The 14007-nt window shown below is 44.6% G+C and overlaps 1 long non-coding RNA gene across 1 annotated transcript; it reads right to left on the reverse strand.

Annotated features, from left to right (window-relative positions):
* Positions 1-640: 640 nt before the first annotated feature.
* On the reverse strand, positions 641-3357 carry LOC115247942 (uncharacterized). Its single transcript, XR_003886995.1, has 3 exons — positions 2569-3357; positions 1639-1711; positions 641-1248 (listed from the first exon to the last, which is right to left on the reverse strand). It is a non-coding gene; the product is annotated as an uncharacterized lncRNA (long non-coding RNA).
* Between the last annotated feature and the right edge of the window lie 10650 nt (positions 3358-14007).

Genomic DNA, 14007 nt, shown 5'->3' on the forward strand with positions numbered 1-14007 from the left:
ACCTGTGACAATGTTTAAGTGTGTGTATAATCGTAATTATTAAAACAGGAAATGTGTATTTTCTGAAGATGATTCTGATTTGAACTGATTTGAATTATTATTTTTCTTTGGAAGGAGAGAAGTACTTTGCATTTTATATTTCCTCTGCTGCTGATTATTTGTGTGCAAATTGGTTCAAAGGAAAAAGAAACTTCTTAAATTATTCTAAAGTTTTCGTTTGTCGTAAATTTTCACTCTCATTTGTCGGCCGTGTTCTGCAGAATAAAGAAGCTTTGAGGCTAAATAAGAAAATAAACTAAGAAAATTAGTTAATGTCGCTGATGTTTAAAGTTGAAACTTTATTTTTATATAAAATAGTTTTCACCTTTGTAAACATAGAAAATCATTTTTCTGAAAAAAAGAAAATATTTTCCAAGTACATTTTAGGTTCAATTTGGAAATTAAAATATTTAAAATTAACATTTTAGGCTTAGTATTATATAATTCATTTAAATGATCTAAGAATGCATTTAGGAACTTTAAAAACACTTGAAATATCAATGAAATTATCATATTCCCACAAAAGAATGGTAAAATAATGTCTGTTTGACTTGAAATGTGAACTATTATTAATGGAAAACAATTTGAAAACACATCCGATCTTTGGAATAACGCACAAATGTCAGTGGTGAGGCGGCGTCGGTTCGCAGGCATTTCCTTTATTCCCAGAGAATAAAATCCAGACAGAACAAGAAGAATTACGATAGATAAGATTCTAAAAAATTGTATTCCCTTAAAAAGAGAGAGCACCAAATGTGGAAAGTTAATACACAATATAAAAACAGTCAATAATACTCTCATTTCTGTTTAAATGATGTTTTATAGTTTTCATTTCAGACCACTGTACATCATTTGTAAATGTGCGCATCGATTAATCATTTCTGTTTTTTATTTTTGTCTCTTAATTTCCATCATCACATCTTTTATTGAGTTCATATAATTACAATAACACAATCGCTAATTCTATATCTAGTTCCCAATAGAAAACACCAAAGCCAGTCGGATTTATACGTTAAATATGATGTCATTTCTTTGAATCTGTGTATCCTGGAGGTTCTAACCGACACTGCCACGCAGGGAAGGAATCCCACTATAATTACATTTAGCACTGGAAGCTGCAGGCCCGAAACCGGTCATTTAGCCGGCATTAAATAAACACCAGGCCCATCAGCGTCAGATACGGCCTCACACAGTTGCACTCTCAGGGTCCTGCACGAGAAAATCCAATCCAGGGTCATGAACCAGGATATACACCAAGAACAGTAGAGCTATTGATATAGCTAATTTAGGCAAAATGTAAAAAATGTGCTACAAAAATCAAAATGTAAGCACTTTATAATATTTTCCAGCCTTCTTGCACAAACAGTGCAAAGCCACACTATCAATAGAAGATGCCAATTATTCAGCGTGTTATTTCTTGTTCGGTAACACCTCATCAGGGGTCTGCGAGTGAGGTCAGTTTCTTTCCAACAGCACATTCTTTGGTGCCACATTTGAATTGGAAATGTTGTTGCTAAACAATGGGAATAATTGCAGGGAGCTGTTTGGTTCACACTTAGAAGGATTTACATAAAAAGAAACGTGATATGTTACACTTACTATAGATTGCCTGTCTGTCGTCAGCTCAGTCTGGCTCCGATGCCAAAACAGCACAACAAACCTCCCAGAACCACTAAAGAGAAGTGCGGACTCTAGATTACACTCCATTGAACTTTAGATTACACTGATAAAATTTGCTCTTTAAAGACTAAATCTCAACATTCATTGGCATTCATTCACTATTTTCAAGGTTGTTACATTTTAAAATAACATCCAGTTTAGGAGAAGGTGTGTGCGTATGTGTGTGTGTGTCTGAGGTTGACCTCTATACGCTGAAGCTCAAGATCAACATCAGCGGTTCCTCTGAGACTCCATAAAGATTTTTACTGCTTTAATAAAATTTACGACTCAAAAACAAATAAACAAAACTCCTTTCCATATCACAAAAGCCTAGCAAATGTGTGAAGCATACCATAATGTGCGATGATTACAAGAGTGGCTGAAACGCAGGCAAAATATGGCTACTCGACTTTACAAAAACAAATATTATGGGCTGTTTTTTTTTTTTTAATTCCACCACAGAGCTCGCAAATACAGCGTTAACCATGCAACGCAGCAAATATTTAGAATAATAGCTGGTTACTGCGCGATCTTTGCCACTATCAGCTGTCAATCTCATCCCCGGAGCTAATTAAAAAAGGCCTCAGAGCTTTATTTGTTTGCACACGCTGAGGGCAGAATGGAACAGTCAGGCGTGGGGGCATGAAAAGCACGCCATCCCTCCCCTGTGCCAAAATGCTGACACCATACAAGCGTTTGACAAAACATTAGTTGTCCCCAGTGTGTTTTTGCTGGTCCAAAATCCTGTATTAGATTTTCAGGCTGGTTCTATTTTGTGCTGCATCATGATGATTCACTCTCTGCTCTTGATGCCTTTACACATATATGAAGGAGACTTCTTCATGTATATAATTGCAGTAGATTACTGACCTGGGCCTGAATCCCATCATCTCATCCGTGTCCTCACTGATGCTGTCACCAGAGTGATTTTGCTCCCCTCTGAATTCTGGACGTCCTGTCAAGTGACACAAAGATGGAGCTGGAAGAAAACGACAGTCTTGGCTTGTGTTGGACCCCCAGACGTCAGCCGCCGGGGCCTCGCAGCTCTCTGCCGCCACCTGTCTGTGTGCGGTGGAACATGCGGTCCGAGCGCGGCGCTGCAGAAAGTGCTGAGTAATCTCTGGTGATTGATAAGAGGAAACTTTCAAAAAGCTTTGATTAAAGAACTCGTGCATTTCACTAGATGGGACTGACAGCTTTCGTGCATTAAATGCCTCTTTCAGCGCGTTAGAGCTTAATGTAACACTATCGCCTTCCTGGAGCAGCCTTAACGTAAACATAATTAAGATACAGTTGTGAGTAATTTGGCCCTCCTTGAAATAAATAATTTGATTGAGTCTCTGTGGGCAGCAGCAAAAATTTTCTTCGTCCTGATTAAATCTCTGTGAAGGATGTTCCAGAGTGCGAGCTGAGACGTATCCAAACAGGAAACGGTTGAAACTAACATAAATATTAATCAGGCCTTGAGTAAACCAATCGGCAGCTTTGTTTCAAAATAGACACCAATCAATTAACCAGTGGATTTCCTTCCAAATTAAGAGACCAAATCGTCATATCTGAGAGAGAGAAAAAAACACTCTGAATATTCATAACAGAAGTCTGATTTTTGGCCCCAAATCAGCAGCCGTAGTGCCACATTACCTCACCCGACTACCTCCCCTGAGACTTCATATACATTTAGAAGCTATTGAAGGGAATCTCATGTGCCCCCTCAGCTGTATTCAACCGCAACCAGACAGCTGGATTTCCCCAGAGGCCGACCTTCACCTGTGCTGAGAACGAAGAGGCGAAATGTTGAGTCAAACCAGCTGCATCTCCGTCCGAAGCTGGCAGGTTTCTCCAGTCTGATCTTTTGTGCCGGTAAAGGCCGATACAGTAGTAGCAAACACGCGAAGGCATTTCCCTCCCGACTCTAAAACCAGACCAACGAGGCAACATATTGGAACCATTTATTCATCCGACAAATAGCTCTGGAGTGAGTGTCTGCGTCCAGTCGCCCACGATCGCCACATGAGCAGTGGATGAAAGGAAAACGTGGCCTCCTATTTTAAGAACAGGAAATGAGACAATGGCAGAGACAAGCTTATCGCATATTGAGACAATTGCGGCAGCCGCGGTGAGAAATGCTCTCTGGATGGTGTCTTTATCGTCTCGCCATGCTTAAGTCCCAATGTGGTCAACCAATGCAGCAGATTTTCTTAGCAACCGACTAACTCCTGCAGCTTGCGGCCACATGGACGGGATCACTGAGAATTACTCAGCTAATAGACAAAATGAAACTTCTATCTCGCTGTGATTTTCTGCTGCATTTTTCATGCGTGATGCCATATTATTTTGTGCTTAGCTTTTACCGCCGCAGTCTTGAACGTAGCGCGTTAAAACAGGAGCTCCAAATCCTCAAACCAGACATCTCACATAGCGATGCAGCCAAGACTCATGCGCAGAATTGTTTTGCTTTGTCTTCTCATGCGAGTGTTGCACAGAAGAACCTCTTTTATTATTGAAATGGGTCCGATTGACGTTAGCTTCTCGTGCACCTGTTGCATCACTGCACGTGTGGCGTCGCATTACCTGCACATGCAATCGACATGTAAACAAATACCAATCAGATCATCAACACGCTGTAATCGTCCTCCATTTGCGTTGCCTCAAGCCTGCAATCTGAACCAGTCAGGCAGTGCAGCACAGTTGAACAAACAGGATCACTCGTCATGGCAACACCTGGAAGCGAGCACGTGCAAGCGGCGGAGGAAAATGATCCCGGTTAACTGCCGCAGATAATGACACTGCTATATTTATATTTGTCTTTGGCGAGGGACGGCCCAGCCGTTCCACCGCTAACCACAGCCGGTGTTTTTTCTGTCCAAACAGTGCCAGCGTGACTCTTAACCCAGCGTTGGAGGGAAGTGTAACAGAAGAATATCTAAATAGTACAGGGTCAATGGTGTCAAGTGCCATTGAGTCCTCAGAGTTTCTAAATACCCCGAGCATGTCAATGAGTCAGGGCAATAAAGCGGCTGACCAAGAAAAAGACCTGGAAATGAAGACAATGGAGGGTGTTTCATTATGTAAGTGACATGATTAGTCTGTGCGCTATCCTCACCGGCACATAAAAGAGCCTGTTTTTATCGCACCGTCGCACCTGCAGAACCTCAGGACTCCACTGGAAATCGCTGTTTGTATTTTTAAAACTGACTGACGTGATCTTGAGTCGTTAGGCTCGTCCAGGACTGCGGCAGAACGCATAACCTGTGGTGCTGATGTATGCAGGAAGGGAACGACCAGCGTCCGAGGAGGCAAATACACTCCTAAAAAAAAACAACAACTCAAGAATGTTTTGAGCATATTTGAGAAGTGAGCATGAAATCAAAGAGGTAATAGTGAAAGTCCGAGGACAAAATCTGCTCCGCATTCTCGACACTGAACAAAAGTGTGAATATGCTGTTATATCATTTCCGACATCGTACAGACGCGTTTCTCGACCGACCCCAGCTGAGTCATGTTCCCGACATTACCGGTTGTTTTGCAAACACATCACTCGGATCGCTGTATGTTCACCCCACCTCGTGTTGACTCTGCTGTTTAATGGCCAAAGCACATCAGAGCCGCTTTGGCCAGAAAATCTCACACATTTCCAGGATTTTTCCATAGATGACCGGATTTTTCCTGTCATCGCTTCACGCAACACTACTGCTAATTCCTGCCTCGGCCCCGCAGCCCCCAGGTCACATTCACACGAAGCTTCTGTTTTACGCCACCGAGCCACAGCCCGTCCCAGCCTGACAGATCTCTATTATTTCTAAGCGCCGCTGACCCACAGGTCGCAGACTGTACACCAGGTTGTGTACCGGAGTTGAACGTGCTTTCACAGAGGCTTGGTTCCAGTCCATCACTGTACACATTGTGCCAAAAGGATGACAACCATCAAAAGAGGTGGAGAGCCTGAGGTGAGAAAGGGCAGGGAGACGTACAAACAAAGGGAGTGTGTGAGAGATAACGTGTCAGACAAAGCGATAGCAAAAGCAGTAAAGTGAAGAATGTGTTATCGCCGGGTCTGTTCGTTACAGGCCCGGGTCAGGAGGGTGTGAGACGTGAGTTAGCGGAGCTAAGTGCAGAAGCCTGCTGGAATATGTGTGGGGCCATAGGAAGTGCTGTGTGGAGAAGATAACGCTGTGTGAGTGTGTGTGTGAGGAGGCAGCAGAGGAGGGGGTCCGGAGAGTAACACTGTCCTCAGCCCTGCCCTGCTTTCCTCTATTCACTGCCCACATCCTGTCTGCGTGCTGCTCCCTAATGGCTTTTAATGAGCCACCGGTGGTTCCCCTCTCCTTCCTGCATTCGTACCGAGCGCCACTCGAAAGGACGAGCAGGACAAACACTTATCGAGGTTTGAACTATTAACAAAAATGATCACTGCCTCTGCTGGTAGACCACGACTGGAGGTACAACTGGGCAGTTTCACACCGTAATTCAGACACTAGGCGGTGTAAAATCCAAATGTAAATGTAAAAGTTTACAATAGAAAAATATATTCTGAGGAATTCATATGTCCGAATTTAGAATATGCAAACCCACACACTTGTGTAGAAAACTGTGAAACTCACAATCACACTCCCTTAAAAGTCCGTGATCAGGTCTCTTTCCTTGTCGTGGCTGGCAGGAATCCCTGGGCCGGACTTGTGCCTGTAGTCATTGTGATGGATGACAGGTGAGAGCGCCTCTGTGATCCCGCTGACACTCGGTAATCGAGTTAAGACGGCTGGATTAGAGGCTCCTTTTGAAAAAGGGCTGAGGTCAGCTCTCTGCTCCGTCTGATGCATGGCTTCAGAGTGCAAAAAGGCTCGACATTGATTACAGGAATGTGCGTGCATGAGAAAGGGAGATAGAGGGGGGATAGAAAGTGGGAGACAGCTATAGTGCGAGAGATTGTGTGGGGCCTCCAGAGTGCTCTACAGAGAAGTATATACAGAGTGTTTATTCACGCTAAAAAAATGTGCAAGAAAGCAACATGAGAAACATTTCTGTTTGTTCTATAAGTAAATTACAGTTTTAATTACAGGCACTTTCATAATCAGGAAACTATTATTCAGGAATAAGAACAAGGAGATAAGTACCCCTTTCAGAGATCACATGTCAGATCAACCGGGGGACAAATTTAGCTCTCAGGCTGGAGTAGGAGCTAATTAAGTTCCAGTTCTCACTCACTCACCCCTATGGAAATGGAAATAGCAACAAATGGAGAAATGTAAAAGTTTAGATCACTTCAAACCTAAGCACAATGACGTGACACAATGTGAACGATAAAAATGTTCCTTTCTGGCTGCATGACAGGCAGACTCGGGTTCTAAAGCAGTTAGAAGGCCTCACATAAATTTAAATGAAGGTTTGGGATAGTTGGGGTTTTACAACTAGCAAAACAGCACCCCCAGTGGATGCTTCCGATAACTTCCGATAAGTGGTTAATGAGTTACATCAATATACGTATTACAATCGTTCTGCCATGAATCCCTTTTTCTGTGCTGCCATTAGTTGGGAGATCATTGTGGGGTAAAATGGCAAAGCCGAAATCTGGGAAGCTGGGAAACTGGGAAAAAAAAAACAAATTGGAAAAAAACTGGTGAGACTGAGTGGGCCAAGCTTTCACAGAACCTTAAAAGCACCTCACTGGAGATGGGCTGTGATTTACAAGCAACAACAGCAACAACAGATAAACGGCAGTGGAGGGGGCAGAGAAAACCCACCCGCTGCTCCCAGTGTTTTCAACCACAGCAAAGCAAAGGACCAAGCAGTTGTCACGTTATCCCTTTGGACCCTGAAAACAAATGGACTTGAGGCTAAGTCAGTGTTTAAGCGGTGGCAGCGCCCAGCAGATGGTGGTTAGGTTGACATTATTGTTAATTATCATGATAGCAGTGATTGTGACATTAAGCAGACGAGCAGCAGACGACCACTGTGGTTGCAGGAGGGGTTACAAGCTGGAGGAACTGTACGCAAGTGCGAGCGTCCGTGCAAACACCTGAGTTTCTTGGCAACCCTCAAAGGAAGGGTCTCGGTCATCGGACATCCCTGTTGCAGGCCCCGGTCCAGCGGGAGACCTCCCTAATCAGAGGGAACAAAGGGGGGAGGGTGTCTAGGAGCTCCAAAATAGCATGAGGAGAAGAAGGAGTGGAAGGATGTGAGGGATCTGATGTAACGTCTCACATTGCTTGAGGTCAGCTCACAACCTTCGCTGCAGAAAAATCTGCCCGACGTGAAGGAAACTCAAAGAGTAAAGAAAAACAGAGAGTAGGGCTTCTGACTGAGGGATCTGCTACCTTGCATTTGATAACGTGACTGTGGATAGCCGTGTCGACGCGTGTGAATGCGGTCGTGTGTGACTTCCTCAGCTGATCGTTATGAGGTGACAGCCTGACAAACTGTGGCTCCGGTGGTTGCATCAACTTCCTGGCCCCACAAGCCGCAGTGTTTTCCCTGATTGACTTTTCCTCTCAGATGCCACACATGACGGGAAGAGCTTGCCCTCGTGGTTTCTTTTGGGGAAGATTACATAATTCATCTTGTCAAACTGACGACGTTATTCTTTTTTTTTTTTTTGCAGTCATAAATGCGGCGCATATTTGGGTGCTGGGCTGTGGCCACCTCAGAGTATTTTCTTACCTCCAGGTGCCTGTAGAAACCCGTTTGAATGATGTGTGCACGCTGATGGTCTCCTGTGGCTCTTTTCCATGATAAGATTCTGTCTATAATGGAGAAAGGCCCATCTGAACCAAAAGACGATAAAATGGACAATAAGCGGGGGCCAGCCAGTCCTCTTCCTCTGGGGGCCACAGATTAGTCCTCCTGCACTTCCTCTGGAAAACAGGCACCGGACCCAGAGGAAGCTCCTGTCAGCTGCGCTCCCTCACCTCCCTGGCCTCTCGTGCTCTCACTCCTACCTCCCTCCCTCTTTGCCGTTGCTCTCTCATACTTTTTTTCCCTCTGTCGAGGAGATTAAACGCAGGCTTTTATCGGCGGCCCGCCGCTGTCCTCCACCCGGACACCAGGAGCCCAGTCTCATCAGGCTTCTGTAGCACGTCAGGCGTTTCATTGTTGTTTAACTTGACGACTGTAATTTCAGAAGGATGTGAGTAAAATAGAGGAGCTCCTGCTGAGCAAGTCCACAGTGGAACAGAGGAAGGTGGAGGATGGGGGGCTGGGGGGGGGGGGGGGGGGGCAGGGGGGTCAGGTGGTCAGCAGTAAATGTAGACACTCCCTGGCTTGTGGGGGCCGAACCACTGTTTAAGTCATCAGATAGATGTGCAGTTACCGCCACCCTTTGACATCTGGATGCTGACGTCTGTTGGGAGTAGGTGACCTTTGACACCTCAATTTGTACGAGAGGCTCCTTCAGGTTCATTTTTACATGATCTTTTACATCAGCTTTTGAAAAAATGAAATCTGTTTTGTTGCGAAATGCCATGTAACATTAATGATGGCTTCATCTATAATCATCTCATTTGTCCATTTGGACTCACAATTTTGCCTCATTGTTGAATATTGTCCCCCGAGTTAAAGACAAAACAGGATTATAACATGCTCAGCACCCCAAAGTTCATGAAGGTTTGGGTCTTCCAGAAGAAGCAGAGATCCTTGTCCTTCCATCAACATCAATGGAAAGTCTAAGTAGGAGGAGCAGAATAGTGGACTTCAGTGAAGTCCCATGTAAGTCGGACGCAGCGGCCCAAAGAGGGGCTGGAGAGGAGGTGGGTTTTTAACAACCTTGGAGAGGAAGCAGGAAGACTAGAATGGTCATGGCGCATTTTATTTGACATTTACTAATTGAAAGGAGAACGGGCTCATTGGCTGGTGCAGGCCAGCTTTGAGGTCATCAGACTGAGACGAGGTTCAGAGAAAAATATCTCAATTCTCAGTTTCTAACTAATGCCTGCATTTAACCATATGAGAGAAGCATAAAAGGAACCTTTAGGGAGCACTGATGACTGAGTGTAGCACAACTGTAATTTGCAGCATATAAAAGATGAACCCATAACTGACTGTTTGAACTTACTCGTGGCTTTGGTTCCATTAACTTTACACTAAGATGCAAAATTCCAACTCAACCTGTTTTAAAAGTTTATTAAATGTTCTCCCGATCAGTCTTTTATTTAATGTTCCCCTAGATGAAGCCTGTTTGGCACGAACGAGCCTAAAATTCACGTTGAGGTCACTGGTCCCGATGATTGACGTGTTTAGTGTCACATGTGTGTTTCTTTTCCATCCATGGGTTGAGTTCTGGGCTCTGTAGGCCTGACAGGCCTATCGGGAGACTGTAGGTTCTATTTCTAGCAAGAACCGCCACTGGCAATTTGGATCTCCTGCTGGCCAAGCGCCGTGCCGAGTGTGGTCGCACATGGAAAGCCTAAGTAGGTAACTCTGTCAGGCTTCCTTGCAGGCCCAGCGGCCACTGGATGCTGGCACACGGGCTCCTCTTTACCACAAACACTGCCACAGGTAATGTTTTCCTGAAGTCGTGCCAGTGTTTTTAAAAATTTCCACGCACTGAGGAAAAAGGCGCAGGCTTCCCTCCTGAAACACAAGCGGTCTTTTCAGCCCGCCGCTAATGTAGTCTGCCTTTTTAGACGGTGAGCAGACTAAAGCCCTCCTGTCTAGGAAGCAAAAAGGTGAGAGGATCGGGGCTTGCCAGCGCCGTAAATGACACGAGTCCCGTTCGATTCAATCAAGTGTCTTGAGAGGCAGGTACGGCTCTGACCCAGACTTCCTGTTTTTGACCCTGTCATGCGACGCTCAAACGCACAGGACGGCGTACGTGCGAGGAGAGTCAACACACCCAGGCGACATCTTCATCTTGAAGAAAACGCCATCAGGTTTTCCCCTGTCAAACGTGATTAATGCGCAGGAAAATGCCATCACTGGTTAATTAAGTGGCAGCGCTGAGGCAATTAAAAGGTCAAACCTTGCAGAGCGACTCCACTCACTCATTTCCCTGTTTTTTTTTAAATTATTTTTCAAGATTTAACACAATACTGTGCGCAAAACTGAAGGTTCCTTTCAACATATAACCAACCAGACAAAACAAATCTGTTGTTTTCCAGGATGTTACCTCACTGAAACTCCAAACATGAAGCATTTCTAATAGAATTTAATTTTGACTGCAGTGTGACCACACTTTATGTGTGACCAGACTTTATGTTACATGACAAAAACTGACCAATTACACACTTACAGGATAATGTTTGCAGGTAAATGTCAAAGGTAAACTACACAACCTAAGATAGGTTGGTTAATATTTAAATGTGTAAATATGTAAATAATAGTTCTGCCAACATTGAACTGTGAATAACTACTGTAACACTGTAAATGTAGTCTTGATAAATTATCTGAAATGCATGAATTTGCAAATAAATATAAATTACTGCCACTGCATTTTCATTAATGTTTTACAGATGTAATAAAATAAGAAAATGTTTCTGTTTTGTTTTGTAAAAATAACTAGCTGAAAACCTCATGATAGATATCCCAAACTAGTCCCAAACTAAAGGCCATATAATCATCAAAACAAACAAAATAAAAAGCTGAAATGAGACTGGGAGCTCAGCCAGACGTCCAGGCCACAGCTTCTGTGTAGACAGGTTCTGGGCTTTGGCAGGTTCTGGGCTTCGGTCTGGTCGGGACCCTGGATCGAGTCGCGTAGGAACGACATGTGATAAATGGGTCTTATCAGGCGGCCGTGGCGTTGGGTAGCTGACTCTGTTTCCCTCCGATTACATTAGCAGGCAGGAAAATGGGACACAGGGAGAATGGCTGGAATTCCATGGGGCAGACACTTGTTTTTCACTTGTAGGGCAGACTGATAAAGACACCAGAAGCAGGCAAGGACCAGGTTTAGCCGACACAGTCTGGGTAAGTATGAGGCCTGTGGATTACATTTCAGGACTGTGGGTGTTTTTATCTGATTATGCTTGTTTTAGAAAAATACATCATTTGGGTTTGCATCACAGTCTCAGTTGTAGGTTATTTCCTGGTCCTGTGAATGAGAGCCTGCTGTTTCCTGCTGACCTCATGACTGGACCCAGGATATTGCCATCCGTCTGGCGTCTGCAGGCTCGCTCCTGGGGGAAAATGCACAGCAGTCACCTGAAACTGGAGGGGAAGATATGATTAGATGATGGGTAAAAAGGAAGAGACAGCAATACTGACAAGAATAAAGCATCGGCCCAGACAAAACGTGTCATGGCTCTGGCTGTTTGATGTCCCGAAAGAAGCTACAGTATTAATCTTTGGACTTTTTTTCAGATGAGCTGCTTTTTTAAATTATTTTATTTTTGGCTTTTTCTTGCTTTTACAACTTTCTTTTCAAACCCACTCTTAGATCACGGTGTCACCTGTTATCCACATCGATGCATCTTGTGCTTTTACTGGCCATTCTGCTGCTGCTGCCCTCGACCCTTAATTTTGTAACATATCTCCTTTTTCCCGTAATTCCCACCAGCTTGTGGGTCCCATTTTCTACAGCATGCCATTTCCACACCTGCTTGTCTGGGTTCTGATTATAAATCATCTACCAAGTACCTGCAGATATCCATCAGGCACACAGGAGAGCCAACAGAGGGAAAACCGCAGCCTGAGCTCCATAAATCACCATTCAGACAATCAAGCTAATTGCCTCTCTGATGGCCTCTAACGAAGATTTAATTGAATAAGGTGGCTGCTGCTTTTGAGCAGCACACTGGGCTGAAATCTGGAAAGGATATCTTTTCAGCGAGACAGACCTGCTGGCACAGGAGACTCAGCGCTAAACGGCACCAGTTAGCATTACAGCGGCGGCTCCCTGCGGGCCTGTCCAGCGCTGCAGAAGCAACCTGAGGAATTGCAGGCACTTGGAGAAAAGGATGGAAACTAAGGAGTGAGACCAGAAGAGAGCCAGGTCGTGCCAGTGAAGTATGTGTGCCACAAGAATAAGCAACTTACACAGAAACGCGCCCATTTTCTGAGCTGCGAAATGCAAATGTGTTTATTTCAGAGAGGTTTTGAAAGAAAAGCAGCGTTCAAAGGCTGATGGGCATGTTTTGAATGAGGCGTTACCTTGGAAAACAACAGATGAAGTCCACAAAAACAAACCCTCTCTATCATCCCGCGCTCATGCAACGGCCCTGCGTTGTTATTCTGCTTTCATTTTGTTCTCACATATATTCATCCTCTGCGGTTATCTGCCCTCAGCATGCCTGTCCAGCACGGCAGGGGTCCCCCGGGAGAACAAACCCACACCGCCGGCTATGTAACAGCCCAACAATCCCCCTCCCCTTTCCCCTCATTCTGCCTCCTCCGTTCCCACCACGGCCCTGCCTCTATGCCCCGCCAGTCTACCTTATGACCTGGATGCTGATAAGACCAGAGGCCCCACGGTGCCCAGCGCCTGGTGCCAGCACTTCCCCCTCGAGCAAAGTCAGTCGTGCTGTGTCACATATGAGCTGCGTGATGGAAAACAGCTGCCCCTCTGAAATAAAGGGGTAACAGCTATAAAACCATGGTCCCATTTTGAACCTTTTTACTGTTAGAAATTGTTATTTTGGGGATTCCAGTTTCAGTCTTCAGCTCCATCTTAAATGTGCATAATAATACTGGATTTGTGACTTAATAGCTGCAAAATGTTAATAGAAATTATGACAAAAGTGGCTGCGGTGCAGAAGGTTGGAGTTGAAAGAGACATTAATGCTATCAGGGAACGTGTCAGAAGAATATTTACATCCAATGACAAAAGAAATAAATCTTAAGAGACAGAAAAGTAAATGTTTTTTTCTGAAAGGACTCTTCTGTTCTGGAAAACGGTTCTGTAAAGTACATTTTTAAGGAACTGTTTTTTGCGTAAATGTTTTAAATTCTTTAAAATTAACTGAACTGGATGACTGCAACTGTTAGGAGTTCCCGAGTGTTTCCCTCTCCCCTTCCTTCTCTTTCTTGTCTGTTTACTTCCAGGATGGGCGGGGCTGCTTCCAGGTTCTCTCCTGTCAGGTGATCTACACCTGGAACTCATCCCCAGCTAATCATCCACACCTGTCCTCTTGCTTTCAAAGCCTGGTCCACCTTCCACTCATCGCCAGTTTGTTGTTAACCCCCGTGGTACATCCTGGCTCCTGAAACTCTGAATGCAAGTTTGTTTCATTATTCCAGTTTCCAGTTCCGAACTGATTGTTAGTTTTTCCCGTAAATCGCCTTCCGGACGCCCGTTCGCACCGCCCAGCCTGCTCCAGTTTGACAGTGTTTGTCTGCTTTCAGCACCATTTGGTTTTGCCCTGAACCACCTTTCAATAAATC

The sequence above is a fragment of the Takifugu rubripes genome, chromosome 22 (assembly GCF_901000725.2).
Source record: "Takifugu rubripes chromosome 22, fTakRub1.2, whole genome shotgun sequence".
NCBI lineage: Eukaryota > Metazoa > Chordata > Actinopteri > Tetraodontiformes > Tetraodontidae > Takifugu > Takifugu rubripes.